A 22620-nucleotide genomic window follows, 5' to 3' on the forward strand; every position below is an offset into this window, starting at 1 on the left:
CCAGGCTGGAGTGCAATGGCACAATCTTGGCTCACCACAACCTCAACCTCTTGGGTTCAAGCTATTCTTCTGCCTCAGTCTCCCGAGTAGCTGGGGATTACAGGCATGTGCCACTATGCCCTGCTGATTTTGTATTTTTTGTAGAGACGGGGTTTCTCCACATTGGTCAGGCTGGTCTCAAACTCCCAACCTCAGGAAATCCACCCGTCTCAGCTTCCAATGTGCTGGGATTACAGGTGTGAGCCACTATGCCCGACAAGATTTATACTTCTAACAAATTTCAAGTACACAATACAGTACTATTAACTGCAGTGACCATGCTGTACATTAGATCTCCAGAACTTGTTTTATAACTGAAATTTTGTACCCTTTATCCAGTATTTCCCCATTCCCCACAACGACCAGCCTTCAGTAACCATCATTCTAAACTCTACTTCTACGACTTCAGCTTTTTTAGAGTTCACACATAAGTGAGATACTATAGTATTTGTGGTCTTTTGATGCCCTCCCTTGGTCAGATTTCTAATCTTCCCTCTACCTCCTTCCATCTATGACTCAGTGTTCAGGAATTTGCTTGTTAAGTCTCCTGGATTGGTGTTCTCTGGGCTTTAAAATGTAAAATCAAAGCTAGAGCAATAAAGAAATCTCTTTGGGCCAGTGTTGTGAACGAATAACTTATTCTGTTCGGTGTAGTGGGTGGTGGATGGACAGCAGTACCCAGAAAGCCCAGCTGGATCCCCTTAAGCCAGTTATAGACCTCTGCTCTGGCCTCTACCTGTAACTGAGCCATGACCCTGATCTTGATCACAATGTTAATTAGCAGGGTGTGGTGGCCTTCAGCTATTATACACACACACACGCACACACGCACACACGCACACACGCACACACGCACACACGCACACACACACACATATCTCAAGAGTGTTCTCTGCCTCCTATCAAGGCTAAAAGCTGAGAGGTATCCTGGGAAGAAGAGGCTGAGGCCAGTGGCCCCCACCAGAGACTGGAGTTGAGTTGAAGTCATGGCTGTCAGCAGACAGAAGTGCCGACTAGTGGTGGGCTCCAGTAGAAACATCCTATAAAAAGAGGCGGTACCCCTGCCAGCCCCTGGAGTTTTGGAAGAGAAAGCACTCACTGAAGGACAGAGTTTGAGTTCTCCCTCCCCACTGGGGTTCTTGTTCATTGCGAATTCTGGGATTCTGCCACTTAGAACTGTGTGACTGTGGGCAAGTAGCTTAGATACATTCTGTTTTCTCAATCATCAAGCAGGTACACTTAATACCTATCAGTACAGTTGTGTGTAGTAATGCAGGTTAAGTATACAAAGGAGAGGTGCTCAAGAAAATGTGATTTTCCTAACCTTTCCCTATCCTAGTCCCTATAGTCACACCCACTGTTGAAAGAAAACAGTTGCATCTGACACTCTCTCTAACTCCTACCCCACCCTTTGGCCATTCTCCAGACTCAGGTGATTAGGAAGATAGAAAAGATAAGGAATGTCTGGAGCACATAAGGGTCCATATATTCAGGGTACCTGCAAGGGTTTCTGTAGTATAATGACTTCGGTCAACAACCAGCATGGGTGGCATGAGCATATTAGCCCATAACAGAACAAGTACTGGGATGTCAGGGCCATGGAAGGAAAGAGCCAAGACTCAAGGTGGTTTGACTTCAATGCTTCAAGCGAAGCCTTGCTGGTCCCTGTCCTCTTCTGTTCTCCTTTTTAAAGACTAAAGGTCCCTGTGGGTATGGGGAAGGCAGCTGCATCTGGGAAAAGAAGTAATACAGTAGAAGCTAAAGACGGAGTCCTGTGTCACCCACGAGAATGTTCCTGGAAGACCTCCAACTATAGGGAGCATAATTGACCAAGAGTCTTGGCTGCTGCACTCTGAAATCATCCCAGCATTTGTGCTGAGGTCACACCCGCTTATATGGCCAAGACACTAAGGTGGGCCTGTTCTTGGGAGACACAGAACTTCTCTGACTGCCAACTGACCTTGGTTTCATTAATCCATGATGGGGTTGCCAAATCTTAGAGTACAGGGCAGACTAATAAGCTTCTATCCAACCTTTCCTCATCCTCTCTTTCACTCAGGGTCAGACTTACATTGCAGTCTCACGTCTTTACTAGCCTTCTCAGACCTCCTCCCATCTGCTCTAATTTCTCTTAATAAATCCCTGCATATGTAATTCCATTTTATTGTCTACTTCTCTGAGGTCCCCAACTAACACAAATTCTGACCAACATGAAATCAAATGTATTGGCCTAGAGTCTGGCCTGTACCCAGGGTCTAGCCTTGGGCCACCTTTAGGAAACATTCACCAGGTTTCTAAACATTGGAAAGTCTTCATGAGTAATACAAATGTATTGTCCTGCTTTATTCTGAATCAGTATCTCAGACAAATAAGTTTATTTTGTTTAATGTTCCAACTCAGTGTCTTACCTGCCTTCTTATGGAAGATCTTTCTTTAATCTAACTTTAGTATTGCCCAAGAGGCACTGATTTTCTCCTGTTTTCCATTTTGGACTGACAGTCAGAGAAATCTAGCTCCAGGTTTGCCACTGACAAACCGTGTCATACTGGACAAGTCCCTGTACTCTCTGTAACCTTCCCGTTCTGAACCTCAGCTCTTATTTTTTGTGACCACCACTTTTTCTGTTTCCTCAGTTCCATTCCTCAGAACTTGTAGTGTTAAAGTTCTCCTAACGGACATTGGTGTGTTAGAAAAGGAGAGGAGAGAGAGAGAGAGAAAGAGAGAGAGAGAGAGAGAGAGAGAGAGAGAGAGAGAGAGAGAGAGAGAGAGTGAGTGTGTGTGTATGTCTGTCCATCTGTGAAAAAGAGGGAAAGAGGAAGAGGGAGAGGAAGAAAGAAAGAATTGGAGAGAAGGAGAGAAGCAAAGGGAGAGAGAGGGTGAAATAAAGACATCTCTGTGCAGCTTATTTCCAGCTCTGCTTGGCGGTTCCCTTACATGCAGTGCTAGGCAACACACATGGTGACCTACTTTTGCAAAAGGCTCTTTTTTGGAGTTACACTCTTCTTTACCTTCCTCCTTCTCCTGGGATGGATCTGCCACTAAACAGCAGATACAGATGTAGGGAACAGAGGACCGGTGGCTCTGATATCATTACCAAATTTAAAAAATTATAAGGATGAAAGGCATTCCAGCTCTTAGCTTTGTGTTACCAGAAACCCACTCCAGAGATTTGAAACTTAATCACTTACAACTCCTCCTAGGAGGAATTCTGGCTTAATCCCATCTCCAGCCCCATCTAGAGAGGCCAGGATTCTTTGTCCCAAGCCCCTGAATCCCTGAAATCTAACCCTGTCCCCTGTTGTGGCCACCACTCTCTCCTATTTTATTGGAGTGTCTCCTCCTGAGCCTTTCAGCCCAGTCCAGGCCAGCTCCTTAATAGCTGCTCCTCCCACTGAACTCCCTCGTCCTGCCTCCTCTTCCTTCTAGTGGCAGAAACCCCATCTCTGTTGGCCCAGTGTCTTTGAGGAGGGTCATGAGATGCCCCTCTGAGTTTGGGTAGAGCCCTTGCCGGCATCCAGAGAACAATAGGAATTAAGGCCCTTTGTGCTTTCTAGTTCCCAAGCTCCTTTGGGGCTTGAGGTTCTCTTCATTAGCAGTGGATCTGAAGTATTTGTTTCTCGAGTAGCCTCCTGATTGCTAGTATTTCACTGAGAGCTTGTGGTTATGATTTGGTGTTCTTACCCAGCATCTCGTAACTTTTGTACTGAGTCTTCTATAGATCTTTGGATAATGGGCTTCTCCTTAGAAGGTGGGGGAAGGTTCGCAGGCCTGGAAGACCATGACCAAAGGGAAACAGGAATGAACAGGACAAAGAAATAGTACTTATGACTAGTGTAGCATAAATTCATTAGGGGGCTCAAGACATCTGTGAAAAAACTGAAGCAAAAATCCCATCAAAATAAAAGCCCTTCAGAAGCACTCCCCCACAGACTCAACAGGGGGATTTGGCCTGAGAAACCCAAAACACTTGGGCCACCAACTTCTGCTTCTTTCTTGTGAGAACACATGCAGGTGTCTTCATTTCTTTGTGGCTCAACTTACCCACTTATAAAATGAGGGGCCTGGACTCTATCATCTTTTAGGATAGTGAAAAAGTAGTTAGCCTGGTTAAGAAGAGGTAGGCACAACTCTAGAGAATTTTCAGATTTTCCCAGGGACTGCTGCAGAGGGAGAAGATGGATGGGGACAAAATAAATGAGAAAAAAATGTATCAGTGGAATTTCCAGTAGGCTGACAAGTACCTCCATCACATCAGAGCATTCCTACTTTTATATTATTAATGCAATGCACTTCAGTGTAAAATTGCAATTGGAATGGAAAGGGGGTTCCATGGATTTAGAAAGGTTTTAAATTCCATCCTTTTTTTTTTTTTTTTTTTGAGATGGAGTCTCGCTCTGTAGCACAGGCTGCAGTGCAGCAGCACTATCTCAGCTTACTGCAACCTCCACCTCCCGGGTTCCAGTTCAAGTAATTCTCCTACCTCAGCCTCCTAAGTAGCTGGGACTACAGGCATGAGCCACCATGCCCAGCTAATTTTTGTATTTTTTAGTAAAGATGGAGTTTCACCATGTTGGCCAGTCTGGTCTTGAACTCCTGACCTCGTGATTCACCCGCGTTGGCCTCCCAAAGTGCTGGGATTACAGGCATGAGCTACCACGCCTGGCCAAAAGGTTTTAACTTTCTAACTTCTAGCTGCAAATGAGTCTGAAAAAATAAGAATGTAGTTTTTATAGCTTTTGTAATGATGGCAGAAATAGAGAAGAGAGTTGAAAGTGAATATTGAGTTAGTTCAACAGCATCTAGAATTAATATTTTTTGCTCTAAATCTGATTACGTTTTGGAGCTTATTAGGGTATAACTGATGCACAGTAAGTTGCACATATTTAAAGTACATTATTTGGTATATTTTGACAAATGTGTACATTCATGAAATCATTGCAGTAATCTAGATAATGAGCATGTCCATCATCCTCAAAAGTTTCTTCATGCCTTTTTTTTGTTCATCTCTCCCTCCACTACCATCCCCTAGCAAACACTGATCCGTTTTCTGTGACTATAGATTAACTACCATTTTTAGAATTATATGTATGTGGAATTATACAGTATTTACTTTTTTGTCTAGAGATTCTTTCACTTAGCATAATTATTTTGAGACTCAGATTTAGGTATATATCAATATTTCATTCCTTTGTATTGTTAAGTACTATTACATTGTGTTGATATACCACAGTTTGTCTTCTCCAATTACCTGTTGATGGACAGTTGTTTACAGTTTAGGGCTGTTATAAATAAAGCTGTTCTGAACATTTATGTACAAGTTGTTTACAAGTATTTTTAAAGTTTAACTAATGACTTTCATTTTCAAAATGTTTCCAGCAGAAACTGACTTGGGAAATGTTGCATTTGTGTGTCTCTTTGTACTCAAGCTATTTTTTGGCAGTTTTTGTTGTTGTTGATATTTTATATCCTTTGATGTTATTACACAATGTTGATCCTACAGTTGCACCTCCCCTAGCATTGTGAATAGGTTTCTGAAAGCCTGTGTAGGAAGGTGAATTGCAGGTGAAAAACTTAAGACTTATATAAAAAGTTTTCTTGTGGGGGACTGAGAGGCAAAAGCCTTTGTAAATATTTTATATTTACTAAAACAAACCACTAAATATAATACCAAATAAAGATGGTATTAATTTCCTTTTAAACCTACTGGCCTAGACAAAGGCTAGAGTCTTCACCCAGCTAGGGAAGACTGGAAATCCATGAGTGAACAAGAGAGACAACCATAAAATATTCAGTTTCAGACCTAGACTGGGTGTAGTGGCTCATGCCTGTAATTCCAGCACTTCGGGAGGCTGAGGTGGGAGGATCACTTGAGGCCAGGAGTTTGAGACCAGCCTGGGAAACATAGCAAGAGCCCATCTCTACAAAACAAAACAACAGACCTATTGCTCTTTCATGGAGCCAGGGAACATGACAACACAGGACTCCCATCTCCAGTGCTGGGCTGGCCTATGGCTAGCAAACAGCTGTCATTTCAGGAAAGGGGTTCAGAGAGAAATTGCATGGTGTGACAAACTGTGTTAATGAAACAGCATATGAGATCCATCTCATGTCTTCTTCCTTCTGGGCCTCCCCAAAGAAATGGCCATACTTGTATTTCCCTCTTATTTTATTTTATATTTCCTTAATAAAATTTTAAAAGGCTTCAAGAGGCTATTTGGAAACCAAGAATGACTCTTCAGGCTGTGAGGAGAATGTGGCTTGAGATTTTGCCACAGTATGGAAAGGAGAAGACTGGAATGGGGAACCAAACACAAAAGCTTTGTTCTGGGCTTTGGAGTTCCTGCAAGTATACTTGACAATGAACTACTGCAGAGAAAGGCAGGGTCAGAATCCCTCAGAGAGCGTTGGCTCATCAGCTGCTACAACCTGATGAGTCAATCAGGTTCTTGCTGCTCTTGTCCACTCTTCATACTCTTCCCTTGGGCCTCAAGGCCAGCTTGAACAATATTTTGCCCTTCTAGGCTGCCTGAGGAGCTGGGGGTGGTGCTCAGTCCATTTTGTGGGTTGGAGACAGTGTTTGTGCACCAGGGCAGTCCCCACTGGAAGGCAGGAAAGAGCTGGAGAGGGTTGGAGAGAGGCCCAGTAAGAAGCATGCTGCTTTTCTTCCACAACCGACCCCTATATTGGGGTGACAGTTCCAGGGAAATGGGACGCATCGTTTTCTGCTTGCTGCTAGCCTCTGGGCAATGAACAAAGTAGTAAATTGGCCCTGTGAGGGAGGGGACAGAAGGGGGAGGTGGTGGAGGATATGGGGACCAGGAGCTCCTGTGGCTGACTGATCTGCTTACAAACATCAGAACTTCCCCTCTGTGACCCTCCCAGCCCCCAGGGAATGAGAACTGTTTTGCTCTCCTAGATCAGAAAGAACAAGATGTTCTTATCCGGTGGGAGAGGGCTGGTCAATACCACCTCCAAGGAGAGAAGAGAAGGGAACCAAGAGAACTGCAAGCCCAGCAGGAAGCATCATTCTTGGGGAAAACCTAGAAAGAAGCGGGCAGGCTCCATCCCAGGCCCCCAGGGTTTCAGGAGTCCGGATGGGCGGCGGATTCAGACTCCATACTCTCCCACCAATGCTTCAAAGCCCCGGTGCTTGTGGCTGGTGTGAATTTTTTACTTTTATTGTCTTTATGAGCTTTTTCTAGACCTGGCTTCTGAAAAGCTATGAAAGCCAAACAGGACCCCTTGTAGATAGCAAAATCCACAGATGCTCATGCCTCATGTCCTTTATAAAAAAACAGTGTAGTATTTGCATATAACCTGTACACATCCTCTCATAAACTTTAGATAATTCTAGATTACTTATGATAACTAATATAATGTAAATGCTATGCAAATAGTTGTTATAGTATATTATTTAAGGAGTAATGACAAGAAAAAAGTCTGTACATGTTTAGCACAGACATAGTCATCCATTTTTTTCAAACATTTTCTATCTGCTGTTGATTGAACCCACTGATAAGGAGGAAAAATAGATTTTTGTCTGGGCTCTGCTGCAAACCCATGGTTCTTCCAGGACTCTCAGTCTCTGTGACTTTCCTCACCACCAAGTTGCCATTTTGTGTCTGGTAAAAACAACATTGCACTTCCCTTAATTTATTTACCAATCTTGGTCCAAAAGCCCATGGCTTTGTCACAATACTCAATACTTAGTGATGTGGCCCTAGAGAGGTTTTAGACTTTCAGTCAAGGTTCTGATATTTTTGGTCTGGTTCTGCCAACCCAGATCATTTTATGGCCACAGAACCAATGGAGGTAGAGACTTTCCTAGCAAAATTGGTAAGTTTTGTTCAATTCAACAAACCTTTCTTGAGCACGTACTTTATTGTAGGAGAATAGGCAGGCCTGGAGTATAGTAGAGGAAAAAGAGTTGTTGCTGTTGGTTAAGAGACCTGAACTCCAGGTCAGACAAGATCACTCATTGTGTGACAACAGAAAAGTTACTTCTCCTCTTCGGGTCTTAATTTCCTCATGACTAAAATGAAATGTTTGGGTTCTATCAGCAGTTCCCCAGTTTTTCACCCTTCAAAATATTTATCCTCCTGGGACATGTTTTGAAAGATGTGTTTACCAATAAATATATTGATTACATGATAATTCATTTCCTCACCTTACTGGCCAAAGGCATAACTGCCAATCAGAACTTCTGGTTAGTAAAGATAATGACAGTTATGACCACAAAGAAACTTTTGCAATTAAGTGAGCTTGTGCCACATGCCACCTTATCCTGGGTCAACCTAGAATTTCTTGGAGGGTTTTGGTTTCACTCAAAGACCTCTCTTCTTCCCTCCACTCCCACTTTAGTACCTACTATTCCTCTTAGCTAGAAGTTGCTGAAGAAGATGATCATTAAGCTCCCATTAACCCTGTGGGTGCCCCCAAGGAATCCCTGATCTCTTTCCTGTTTCACCTCACTTGCTGCCTCCAAACCTGACTTCCCAGTTTTTGTAGCACTGCTATATCAGCTTCCAAGCCATGGCCATTTTGTGGACGTTGGTAGGCCTTCTTCTCTGGGTCATTTCTCTCCAGTAGTAGAGCCTCTGTGAAGTATGGACAGGATCCCAGAAACCCTTTAAAGACAGGTGAAGGGCTGGGCACAGTGGTTCACACCTGTATTCCCAGCACTTTGGGAGGCCAAGGCAGGCAGATCAAGAGGTCCAGAGATTGAGACCATCCTGGCTAATATGGTGAAACCCCATCTCTACTAATAATACCAAAAATTAACTGGGTGTGGTGGAATGTGCCTGCAGTCCCAGCTACTTGGGAGGCTGAGGCAGGAGAATCACTTGAACCTGGGAGGTGGAAGTTGCAGTGAATGGACATCACACCACTACACTCCAGTCTGGGCCACAGAGTGAGCCTCCGTCTGAAAAACAAACAAACAAACAAATAAACAGGTCAAAGGGACCAGAGCAATGATACTGCAGTTTAGTCAAGCCTCAGCTCCAGTGCCCTTTTGGTCTTAGAGCCATTGTTTAGTGGACTGTTTAGGTTGTTAATAAAAGACATGCTTCCTATCGGTTCCTATTTTACCCAGACTGTTATACTCTCCTAGGCAATATGCTCTCCTGAGATTTGGGGACACAGAAAACATTGGAAAATATGAAGTGCATTTTGGATTCAAAAGTGGAAATTCCCAGGGTCAGATGCCAGGTTAAGTGAGCATGTTTGACTTGGGGACAGCCCCCATCCTTCCTAGAGTGAACTATGTCACCATATACCCAAATAGCTCTCAACCAAAGATAGAGGTATAAGGCCTTTTAAGGGCCTATCCCTCTCCTCCATCTTCCTGCCTTTTTCTTTTGTTTTGTTTTGTTTTTCTTTTCTTTTCAGATGGAGTCTCACTCTGTTGCTCAGGCTCTAGTGCAGTGGTGTGATCTCGGCTCACTGCAACCTCCGCCTCCTGGGTTCAAGCGATTCTCCTGCCTCAGCCTCCCGAGTAGCTGGGACTACAGGCATGTGCTACCACACCTGGCTAATTTTTTGTGTTTTTGGTAGAGATGGGGTTTCACCATGTTAGCCAGGATGGTCTCAATCTCCTGACCTTATGATCCATTTGCCTCAGCCTCCCAAAGTGCTGGGATTATAGGCGTAAGCCACCACACCCAGCCCTTCCTGCCTTTTTCTACCTTTCTGCCCTTTCTCTGCCCATACAGGCTCAGCTCCATCTAGAGAAAGCTAAGCTGAAAAGTGGTAAGGGGCCTTAGACATAATCTTTCCAGAATCCTTCATGATATAGACAAAGAAAGCAAGACCCAGAAGAGTAAGAAACTTGACCTAGGCTACACAGCAGATTAGTGGCAGAGCTGGAAGTTGGGGTCTAAGGCTAAGTGGGGGCTTCCAAAACAAAGAGAATATCCCAAATTAATATGTGCATTGGGGTGAATTTGGGGATATGCGAAAAAGCAGGTCAAGACCCATAACCTAGACTTTGTGGCCACATCTAGGATTGGTTTGAAGGTTACCTTGTAGGATCCTAGCACTCCAAACCAAAGTATTCCTTAGAAACAGAAATGGCACCTCTGGGTAATTCTTTTGGAGTTTGAAGGCTGTGCACATTTAATTTTCCAAAAATAAAATCCTAGTATAGGTAAGGCCTTGTAGGAACAGAGCCCTGAGGGAGGCAGCTCAGAAAAGACAATTAAGAAAATCCCCAGGGAGAGCCTTTGTAGACTACATAGTAAACAAAATTCTACACATTTAGAAAAGGTATTCTTGCCTCCTTCCATATATTCTACAGACTGCTTGTTGTCAGGCATGCTCCATTACATGGAAATCTGACTTTGTCAGTCCCTATCCCAGAAACCACTCATGAATCCCCATAGTCCTGGTGAGATTAGATCCAAACTCCTGGGCATGTCATTCACGTTCCTGGGCAATTTTCCCAGGATCATCTTTTCCCACCCAACTCTTACCTGAACTACCCACACAAACCTTCATTCACACCATATCATTCACATTTCAAGCCTCCAAACCATTGTTCATGCTGTTCTATCAGCTTGAGATACCTTTCTCTACTTTTTGATTATTAGATTATCCTTCAGGGCTCAACTCAAAGATCACGTTCTGTTCTGTTAAAAAAATAGCTTTATTGAGGCAAAATTTATTTGTCACACAATTAACCCAACTAAAGTATACAATTCAATGGTTTTTAGTAAACTCACAGAATTGTATAACCACTACCGCAATCAATTTTAGAACATTGTCATCACCCGGAAAGAAACATGTGCCCTTTAGGCATCTCCACCACCACCCTCTCCCAGACCTTAGCAAATACTAATCCACTTTCTGTTTCTATAAATGTACATGTACTAGATATTTCATATAAGTGGAATATATCATGTTTTGACTGGGTTTTTTCACTTAGCATAATGTTTTCAAGGTTATTCTATATCATAGCATGTATTAGCAACAAATTTATTTCAATGGCTGAATAATACCCATTGTATGGAATACTGAACCATATTTTGTTTATGCACTTACAAATTCATGGGCATTTCAGTTGTTTCTACTTTTTCACTATTATGACTAATGCTGCTATGGGTACAAGTTTTTAAATTAGATGTATGATTTTATTTGTCTTGGTTATATACCTAGCAGCAGAATTGTTGGATTATATGGTACCTCAATTTTTTAAATTTTTAATTTAATTTTTATGGATACATAATAGTTCCACTATTTATGGGGTGCATATGATATTTTGATATAAGCATACAATCTATAATGATAAAATCAAGCTAACTGGGATATCCATCACCTTAAACATTTATCATTTCTTTGTGTTAAGAACATTATAATTCAATTCTTCTAGTTATTTTGAAACAGACAATATAGATTTTTAAACTATAGGCACTCTATTGTGCTACCAAATACTAGATCTTATTCTTTCTATCTAACTATATTTTTGTAACCATTAGCCAACCTCTCTATATCCCCTACTCCCCATTACCCTTCCTAGCCTCTGGTAACCATCATTCTACTCTACTCTTCATGAGATCAACCAATGTTTTTAGCGCGCCTATATGAATGAGAACATGCAACATTTGTCTTTCTGTGCCTGGCTTATTACACTTAATATAATGACTTCCAGTTCTACTCATGTTGTGGCAAGTGACAGGATTTCATTCTTTTTATGGCTGAATAATATTTCATTGTGTATATGCTATCACATTTTCTTTATCCATTCACCTGTTGATGGGCACTTAGATTGATTCCATGTCTTAGCTAATTGTGTATAGTGCTGCAACAAACATGGGAGTGCACATATCTCTTTGATACACTGATTTTTCTTCTTTTGGATATATACCCAGCAGTGGAAATGCTGGATCATATGGTGGTAACTTTATGTTTAATATTTTAAGGAAATGCCAAAATCTTTTCCTAAACAGCTAACCCATTTTACATTCCTACAAGCAACACATGAAGATTTCAATTTCTATACATCCTCCCCAACACTTATTTTTTATAGCTATTCTAGTGGTTGTGAAATGGTATCTCATTTTGATTTGCAGTTCCTTGGTGACTGAAGAGATTAGGTATCTCTTCATGTGTTCATTGGCCATTTGTTATCTTCTTTGAAGAAACGTCTATTCAGGTCGGGCGCAGTGGCTCATGCCTGTAATCCCTGTACTTGGGAGGCCAAGGTGGGCGGATCATGGGGTCAGGAGTTTGAGAGCGGCCTAACCAACATGGTGAAACCCCATCTCTACTAAAAATATAAAAATTAGCCGGCTGTGGTGACACATGACTGTGATCCCAGATACTTAGGAGGCTGAGGCAGAAAAATCACTTGAACCCGGGAGGCGGAGGTTGCAGTGAGCCGAGATTATGCCATTGCACTCCAGCCTGGGTGACAAGCAAGATTCTGTCTCAAAAAAAAAAAAAAAAAAGGAAATGTCTATTCAAAGCCTTGTCCTGTTTTTTGTTTTTAAAGATGATTTTAGGGCAGTTTTACGTTTGTAGCAAAGTTGAGCAGAAGGCGCAGACATTTCCCATATACCCCCTGCCACCCCCAGCATGCACAGCACCCCCTCCACTATTGACTCCTTCACCAGAATAGTATTTTTTTATAAACCTACGTTGACATATTATTACCCAAACTTCATAATTTACGTTAGGTTCACTCTTGGTGTGCATTCTATAAGTTTTGTCAAATGTATAATAATATGTGTCTACCATTAAAGTATCATACGGAATAATTCTACTACTCTAAAAATACCTGTGCTTTACCTATTCATCTCACCATCCCCCTGGCAACCACTGATCCTTTTACTGTCTCCATAGTTTTGCTTTTTCCAGAATATCATCTGTTTGGAATCATACAGTATGGAGCCTTTTCAGATTGGCTTCTTTCACTTAATAATATGCATTTAAGATTCCTCCATGTGTTTTCATGGCCTGATAGCCAATTTCTTTTTAGTGCTGAACAAATATTCCACTGTCTAGATGTTCCAAAGTTTATCCATTCACCTACTGAAGGACATGTTGGTTGCTTCCAAGTTTTGGCAATTATGAATAAAACTACTATAAACAATAATGTGCAGGTCTTTTTGTGGATATAGGTTTTTGACTCATACTTTTTTACGTGGGTAAATATCAAGGAGCACAATTGCTGGATTGTATTGTAAAAGCATGTTTAGTTTTGCAAGAAACTGCCAGACTTTCCTCCAAAGTGAGTATTCCATTTTGCATTCCCACCAGCACTGAATGAGAGTTCCTGTTGCTTCACATCATCACTAGCATTTGGTGTTGTCAGTGATTTGGATTTTGGTTATTCTAATAGGTATGTAGTGGTATCTCATTTCCATCTGCAATTCCCTAATGACATAAGGTATTGAGCATCTTCTCATATGCATATTCACCATCCATATATATTTTCTGGTAAGGTGTTCATTTAGATTTTCCTTTAAAAATATCAAGTTATTTGTTTTCTTTTTGTTGAATTTTAAGAGTTCTTTGTATATATTTTTAACAATTCCTTATCAGATGTGTCATTTGCAAGTATTTTCTCCCAATATTCTCATTCACTTGACAGTCCTTCACAGATCAGAAATTCTTAATTTTAATGAAGTCCAGTTTACAAATTATATCTTTTATGGGTTGTGCCTTTGTTGTTATATATAAAAAATTATCACCCAAAGTCATTGAAATTTTCTTTTATATTATCTTCTAAGAGTTTTAGAGTTTCGCATTTTACATTTAGGTCTATGAAAAATTTTGTGTGAATTTTTGTAAAGGGTGTAAGTCTATGTTGTTACTGTTATTTTAGGATTAGGAATGAATGACAATTATTATAATCCTGTGACCTCATTTCTCTGATTGCTTTAAGAACAGTGGTTTATTTTTCAGTTTGTGTAGCTTTTTATTTGTTGTTAGGACAGAGTGGTAACTTCAAAGCTCCTTACATGCCAGACTGGAAAACCTTTGCCCATTTGAAAATGTTATTTGTCTTTTTATTGTTGAATTATTTTAAGTATATATTCTGGATACTCAACCCTTATCAGATAAATGATTTGAAAATATTTTCTCTCATTCTGTTTGTTGTCTTTTCACTTTCTTGCTGGTGTCCTTTGAAGCACAAAAGTTTTTCACTGTTCTATTGTGGTGAGATATACACAACACAAAATTTATAATTTTAACTATTTTAAGTGTACATTTCAGTGGCACTAACTAAATTTACATTCTTGTGCAATAATTGCCACCATCCACCTCCAGTACTTTTTCATCTTCCCAAACTGAAACTCTGTATCTATTAAACAATTACTCTGCATTTTCTCTTCTTCTTAGTCCTTGGCAACCACCATTCTACTTTCTGTCCTTGTGGATTTGATGACTCTAGGTACATCATGTGGAATGATACAGTATTTATTTGTCTTTTTGACTTATTTTACTTAGCATAATATCTTCCAGGTTCATCCATTTTATAGCATGTGTCAGAATGTCCTTCCTTTTAAAGGCTGAATAATATTTGATTGTAGGCTGGGCATGATGGCTCTGCCTGTAATCCTAGCACTTTGGGAGGCTGAGGTGGGAGGATCACTTGAGGTCAGGAGTTCAAAACCAGCCTGGCCAACATGGTGAAAACTCATCTCTACTAAAAACACAAAAATTAGCTGGGTGTAGTGGTATGTGCCTGTGATCCCAGCTACTCAGGAGGCTGAGGCAGGAGAATTGATTGAACCCAGGAGGTGGAGGTTGCAGTGAGCTGAGATCGTGCCATTGGACTCCAGCCTTGGTGACAAGAGCAAGACTCCATCTCACAAAAAATAAATTTTTCATTACACACACACACACACACACACATTTTGTTTATCCAATCATCTGTCAATGGACATTTAGGTTGTTCCCACTTTGTGGCTATTGTGAATAATGCTGCTCTGAATTTTAGTGGACAAATATCTGTGAGTCCCTGATTTCAATTATTTTGAGTATATACCCAGAAATATGTTTTTAATTTTTTTTAACTGCCGTTTATCTAGTGTTTTTTTGTTACTTGTGTTTTTAAAATCATTTCTAAGAAACTATTGCCTATTTACTTCTACACTTTCTTCTAAGACTTCTATATTTTTAATTCTTATATATAGGTATGTACTTTATTTTAAGCTAATTTCTGTATAGGGTATCATGTAGGAATTCAACTTCATTCTTTTGCATGTGAATATCTAGTTGACCCATCATGATTTGCTGAAAAGACTATTTGATCTATATTGCATTATCTTGACACCCTTGATAATAATTCACAGTAAACATAAAGGGGTTTATGAATGGACTCTCAATTTTGTTTCACTAATCTATATGTTCATTCACTTTTTTTTTTTGCAGCGGGGTCTCTCTCTGACACCAGGCTGGAGTGCAGTGGTGCAGTCTCAGCTCACTGCAACCTCCACCTCCTGGTTCAAGTAATTCTTCCACCTCAACCTCCCGAGTAGCTGGGACTACAAGCTTGCACCACCACGCCCAGCTAATTTTTTGTATTTTCAGTAGAGACAGGGTTTCACCATGTTGGCCAGGATGGTCTCAATCTCTTGACCTCATGATCTGCCCACCTCAGCCTCCCAAAGTGTTGGGATTACAGGCGTGAGCCACTGTGCCCGGCTATATGTTCATTCTTATGCAAGTACCACATGGTTTTTATTACTGTACCTTTGTAGTAGATTTGAAATTAGGAAGTATGAATCTTCCAAGTTTGTTGTTCATTTTTTTTCTTTTTTTTTTTAAAGACGTTTATTCAGCATCATAATCAGACTATTACATTTAGCAATCAACAGCATGGGTGCAAAAAAAACTGCATCAGACCCCTTTGTTGGAATGCTTTACACTTTCCACAGAACAGAAACTAAAATAACCTGTTATACAATTAGTCACAAGTACAGTCGTCAAGTATTTTGCCCATACACATGAATATTTGTCTAAAACATGTCTTCTTTGTAGCAGCTAGGCCCTGCCACCACTGTGCTTGGCTGAGTTCACAAATCTGCTATAACCTGTAGCTTCCCTATCACTTCTCTGGCTCTCCTCTCCTGCTAAGCTTTGTTTCCTAATTAAAATCTTCTGCCACTGCCATAGCCACTGCTACTATTGGAACCACCATAGCCACCTTGGTTTCATGGTTTGGCAAAGTATTGACTTCCACTACCATAAGGGCCGGAGCTTCTGCCTCCAAGGTTTCCCCCCTTCATGGGTCCAAAATTTGAAGACTGATTGTTGTAATTGCCAAAATCATTGTAGCTTCCACCACCTCCAAAATTGCTTCCATCATTACCAAATCCATTATACCCATTCCCACTGCCACTGTGATGACCACCGCTATGGCTACCACCAAAGCCACCATGACCACTGAAGTTTCCTCCATGGCCAAAGTTGTCATTGCCACTGAAACCACCTCCATGACCATGACCAAAGTTTCCAGAACCACTTCGACCTCTTTGGCTGGATGAAGCACTAGCCTTCTCTTGCTTTGACACAGCTTTCCTAACTTCAGAGTTGTGGCCATTCACAATATGGTATTTCTGAATGACAGTCTTATGCATGGAGTCATGATTGTCAAAGGTTACAAAGGCAAAACCCCTTTTCTTGCCACTGCCTCGATTAGTCATGATTTCAATCACTTTAATTTTTCCATACTGTTCAAAATAATCTCTTAGGTGATGTTCTTCAGTGTCTTCTTTAATGCCACCAACAGATTACCTTTTTCAAAGTTAAGCGGGCACCTGGTCTTTGAGAATCTTCTCTTGAGACAGCTCTCTTTGGTTCCACGACTCTTCCAGGCACCTTGTGTGACCTTGCATTCATGGCTGCATCCACCTTGTCCAAAGTGGCATATGTGACAAACCCAAAGCCCCTGGAGCGCTTGGTATTTGGATAACTCATTACCATGCAGTCTATGAGCATTCCCCATTACTCAAAATGGCTCAACCATTTTGAGCCATTTTCAGGTTGTTTCAAAGCTCAACCCTGCAATGAAGAGTTTCCTCAGCTGTTTGGGCTTTTTTAGGAGACTCTGACTTAGACATGACAGCAGGGAAAAGAGACACTTTAATGATGCTTCCTTAGTGGCATCCATGGACCAGCAGAAAGCTGTTGTTCATTTTCAACACTATTTTTGCTATTCTAGTTATCTTGCATTTTTAAACAAATTTTAGGATCAGTTTGTCAATTTCTGCAAAGAAAATGCAGCCAGAATTTTTACAGGGATAATGTTGAATCTGTTACAAAGATTGCCATCTTAATAATATTAAGTCTTCTGATCCATGAAAATGGAATGTGTTTCCACTTATTTAGATCTTATTTGATTTCCTCCAACAATATTTTGTACTTTTCAGAGTGTTAAGTTTTATGCTTCTATTGTTAAATTTATTCCTAAGTAGTGGATACTTTTTGATGCTTTTGTAAATGAAATTGTTTAAATTTTATTTGAAGATTGTTTATTGCTAGTATACAGGAATATAATTCATCTTTGTATATTGATTTTGTATCTTGCAACATTGCTAAACGATTAGCCCTAGTAGGTTTTTTTTTTTGTAGATTCCTTAGTATTTTCTATATAGAAGATTATGTCATCTGCAAATAGAGGTAGTTTTGTTTTTTCCTTTTCCAATCTAGATGCCTTTCATTTCTTTTTCTTGTCTAATTGTCCTGGCTGAAACCTGAAGTACGACGTTGAACAATAGATAAGATGACAGCAGACATTCTTGTCTTGTTGCTGATCTTAGCAGGAAAGCAATCTTTCAGCAATAAGTATGATATTACCCTTGGAATTTTCATAGATGACGTTTATCATGTTGAAAAACTTCCCTTCTATTCCAAGTTTGTTGGATGTTTTTATTGTGAAATAATGTTATGTTTTGTCAAATGCTTTCTCTACATCTCTTGAAATGATCATGTGATCTTTTTTGTCTTTTATTCTATTGAAATAGTGTATTACATTGGTTGATTATCAAATGTTAAGTCAACTTTACATTCCTGGGATAAACTCCATTTGGTCATGATTTATTATTTTTTGTATATGTAACTGGAGTTAATTGGCTAGATTTTAATTTTGCATCAATTTTCTTAAAATATATTGGTCTGTAGTATTCTCTTCTTGTAATATCTTTGATTGACTTCACAGAATGAGTTGGGTAATGTTTCCTCCTGTTCTAGGAGAGTTTGTGAAGAATTGGTATTAATTATTTTTTAAATATTCGGTAAAATTCATCTGTGAAGACATTTGAGTTGGAGGTTTATTTCGGGGCAGCAGAGTATTGTAATTACTAGTCTATCTTTTTACTTGTTATAGTTATATTCAGATTTTCTGTTTCTTGCATAGATTTTGGTAGTTTGTGTCTTTATAGAAGTTTTTCCATTTCATTTAAGTGATTTAATTTAGTAGCATACAATTGTTCATAGTATTTCTTTATGTTCCTTTTATTTCTGTAAGGTCAGTACTGTTGTCTTCTCTTTATTCTTAATTTTACTACTTTCTATATTCTCTTTATTTTTCTCAGTAAGTCTACTTTAAGTTTTGTCAATTCTCTGGATCTTTTGAAAAAACCAACTTATGATTTCATTTGATTTTCTCCATTGTTTTTATTCTATTTTATTTATTCCTGTTAAGTTTTTATTATTGCCTTTCTTCTGCTTGCCTTGGGTTTAATCTGCTCCTCTTTTTCTAGTTTCTTTAGTTGGAAAAGTAGGTTATAGATTCGAGAGCTTCTTAATTTTTTTATTGAGATAAAATTCAAAGACCATAATATTCATCTTTTAAAAGTGTACAATTCAATGTTTTAAATATATTTCCAATGTCTTGCAACCATTACCACGATTTAATTCCACAACATTTCAAAACCCCCAAAATAAATCCTGTAACTAATGGCAGTTTCTCCCTTAGTCCCCCAGTCCCTAGCCCCTAATTACCAATAATCTACTTTCTGTATCTATGAATTTTCCTATTCTGGATATTTCATATAAAAGTTTTTTTTAATATTTCATATAAAAGATTTTTGACAGGTTTTTCCTTTAATCATTTTGAATATGTCATCCCACTATGCCTGCTAGCTTCTATTCTTTCTGGTAGAAGTCAGCCATAAATCTTATTGGAATTCTTCTTGTACATGATGACTAATTTGCTCTTGCTGCTTTTCCCTGTGTTTTTGGCTTCTGACATTTTGATGTGGTGCGTCTGAAGTGTCTCTCTTTGTGTTTATCCTATTTGCTATTTGTGGAGCTTCTTAGAGGTGTAGATCTATTTTTCTTCAAATTTTGAAGGTTTTCCTTACTTTAGAATATTTTCTTCTGTTTATTTCTCTCTTCTCTTTTGGAATCCCATTGCATGTATATTGGTGTGCTTAATAATGCCCCACATTTCTCTAAGGCTCTGTTCATTTTTCATCATTCTGTGTCCTCAATCTTCTTCAATTTGCACAATATGTATTGAGCTATCTTCAAGTTTTCTAGTTTTGTTTCCTGCCACCTGAGGTCTACTGTTGATCCCTTCTATGAAATTTTTTCTTTCAGTTATTGTATTTTTCAACACTAGACTTTGTTAATTTCTATCTCTTTATTAATTTTCTATTTGATGAAAATAATTTCTCACAAATTCTTTTAGGTTTTTTTTGTTGTTGTTTGAAACAGGGTTTGTCTGTTTCACCCAGGGTAGAATATAGTGGTAGAGTCTTGGCTCACTGCAGCCTTGACCCTGACCTCCTGGGCTCAACTGATCCTCCCATCTCAGCTTCCCAAGTAGCTGGGACCACAGCCATGTGCCACCACACACAGCTAATTTTAGCTAATTTTGTTTATTTTTTGTAGAAATGGGCACTGTGTTGCTCAGGCTGGTCTTGAACTCCTTGGCCTCTGGAAGTGCTGAGATTACAGGCATGAGCCACCCTGCTCGACTCTTTTAGTTCTTTAAGCATAGCTTCACTTAGGTCTTTGAACAGATTTATAGTAGCTGCTTTGTCCTCTAAGTTCAACATCTGACCTAGTTCAATGAAGTCTATTTCCCTGCAGCATGCAGCCTCTGTGTTGCTCCTCAGAGGTCATAGTCTTGGGCACGTGCATAGTATGTACCACTGGTGATATTGTGATTTTATCTGGGCTCTGTGTTTCTGTCCTCTCTTAGCTTCTGGATGATCTGCCTCTAGTAATATCACAGCCAGCTATTAGCCCCCACTTCTTAATTCCACTAGTGTTTTTAAACAATGCCCTGGGATATAAATTATTCCATATTAAAATTGGGTCTTTTCAAGTCTTCAAGGCTTGTCTGGACCCTAAAAGGGTTCTTCTCAGTTTTTTCCCTGCTTCTCTCTATTAAACTTCTATGTGGGGAACCATTCTACAGCTGCTACTAGACTCACTCATAGAGTTTCTGATGCCCTCTTGATTGCTTGCCACCAAGATTGTCATTGTTCCTTACAATACCAGAGGTAAAAACTTCTTCATTCTCTTTTCCAAATAAAGGAAGACTCCTTAGGGAGAGCTAAGGAGCTCTCCATTCTTAAAGGTCATCTCATCTCATGGACAGACGCTCTGCTCTACTATACTAGACATTAGAGGTAGGCAGAGCAGCTTTCCAGAATGACACCCCTCCTCTATGAGCAGGATGCTAGGAAGGAATGGTAGCTATGGCTTTTCTCAACTTGTTTTTCCTAGCATTAAATATGCACCTTGTGAGTGAGCTGGGGCAGAGTGATCAGAGACACAATATTGTTGGTCCACCATGCTTGAGATAGAGATTCCATTCTACCAATGGGAGCTGACTGGGGGAAGGGCTTTCCAGTCCTCTTGGCCTCACCTAAGTGGAATAAAACTTCTGCAACATGGAGCCTAGAATTAGTGGATGAGAGATTACAGCAGCCTATCCTCCTAGGGTCAAACTGTTGCCCTGTACTAGGAGCTGGAGGAAGAGTGAGCTCCATGTTATTGACTACAGCCAACTAGAATAGAACTTCCATCATGCTAACCTGGGGGGTAGGGATACGTTGACGAAAAGAGTCAAACTCTGTAAAATATTTGAAGATATTTATTCTGAGCCAAATAAGAGTGACCATAGCCTGTGAGACAGCCCTCAGAAGGTCTTGAGAACATGTGCCCAAGATGGTTGGAGTGCTGTTAGGTTTTATTCATTTTAGAGGGGCATGAAACATCAATCAAATACATTTAAGGTATACATTGGTTTGGTTCAGAAAGGTGAAACATCTTGAAGTGGGAGCTTCCAGGCTACAGGTAAATTTTTTAATTTCCTGGTTGACAATTGGTTGAGTTTGTTTAAGAACCTGGGATCAATAGAAAGGAAATGTTTAGCTTATGATAAAGGATTGTGGAGAACCAAGTTTTATTGTGCAGAGGAAGCTTTTAGCTAGCAGGCTTCAGAGAGAATAGGTTGAAAAATGTTTCTTATCAGACTTAAAGTCTGTGTTGATGTTAATACCAAAGAGGTATAATAAGGCATATTCGACCCCCATTTTCCATCATGGCCTGAAACAGTCTTTCGGATTAAATTTTTAAAGAGCCCTGGCTGAGGACGAAGTCCATTCAGATGGCTGGGGAGCCTTAGAATTTTATTTTTGGTTTACATATTCCCCCTTTTTGCCAATATTTGCCAGAGGAAACATTAAAGGCCAGCAAATCTTTATTTTGTCCCATAGCATTGTCAGGGTGGCATGGCTGCCTGCACCAGGTCCATCCTGTCTCTTGGGCTCCTTATGGCCCAGGGTCTTAAGAGTCAAAAGACTTATAGCTGATTGATTGCTCTAGGCCAGATAGGAATGGATGTGGACAGGCATTTACTACCTCTTAAAATTATTATTTTAAATAAAAAGCAACAAAAACAAAAAGACAAAGTTACAAAACTGACTTATTTTTAACTTCTATCTGTTGAGCTACAGTAAGCTTGGTTTTACTTACAGACTTTCAGCAATTAGCTAAAGAAAACACAAACATTGCTCTAGAAAAAAATATATATATATTTGCAACTTATAACTGGGAGTATTTTACCCAGAAAGCCTTGTCATGAGGTATCATTATCCTTTCAGTAAGTATTTTTCTTTAATTCTATTGGATGCAGAAAATTTTGTATGATTGGGGTGGATGCAAAAGTGACATAATAGTTTAGAAGGCTTGTTTTACCAGCTGTTTAGGCACCTTTTGATTTGGAGGGTCTGACCTTGCCCTGATTTTATCCCTCAAAACTGGCCCTTACAATCTCATGTGCCCACCTCTTCCATGACTGTTCCTGGGCCTAGAGGCAGGGTGCTTGTATAGTGTTACCAGCTGGGCATTTGCAGTGAATAACAGCTCCTGGCCCAGTGGGATGCCCAGTGAGGGAGAGACATCTCTAGTCTTTAGAATACAATAATTTTAGTTTACTTGGAAATAAAACAAGGAGAGATAAATAACATTTATAGTTTGACAATTAAAAGAGTATTTGTGGCCGGGCACAGTGGCTCAAGCCTGTAATCCCAGCACTTTGGGAGACCGAGGTGGGTGGATCACGAGGTCAAGAGATCGAGACCATCCTGGTCAACATGGTGAAACCCCGTCTCT

At 40.0% G+C, this 22620-nt stretch overlaps 1 protein-coding gene and 1 pseudogene across 1 annotated transcript in view; one reads left to right on the forward strand and one right to left on the reverse strand.

The window, feature by feature from the left end:
- SLC16A2 (solute carrier family 16 member 2) overlaps positions 1-22620 on the forward strand; it is a 120117-nt gene that overhangs the window by 40672 nt on the left and 56825 nt on the right. The gene's annotated exons all lie outside the window — the stretch shown is intronic.
- Positions 16023-17108, reverse strand: LOC128930701 (heterogeneous nuclear ribonucleoprotein A1-like; annotated as a pseudogene).

The sequence above is a fragment of the Callithrix jacchus genome, chromosome X, assembly GCF_049354715.1.
Source record: "Callithrix jacchus isolate 240 chromosome X, calJac240_pri, whole genome shotgun sequence".
Lineage (NCBI taxonomy): Eukaryota > Metazoa > Chordata > Mammalia > Primates > Cebidae > Callithrix > Callithrix jacchus.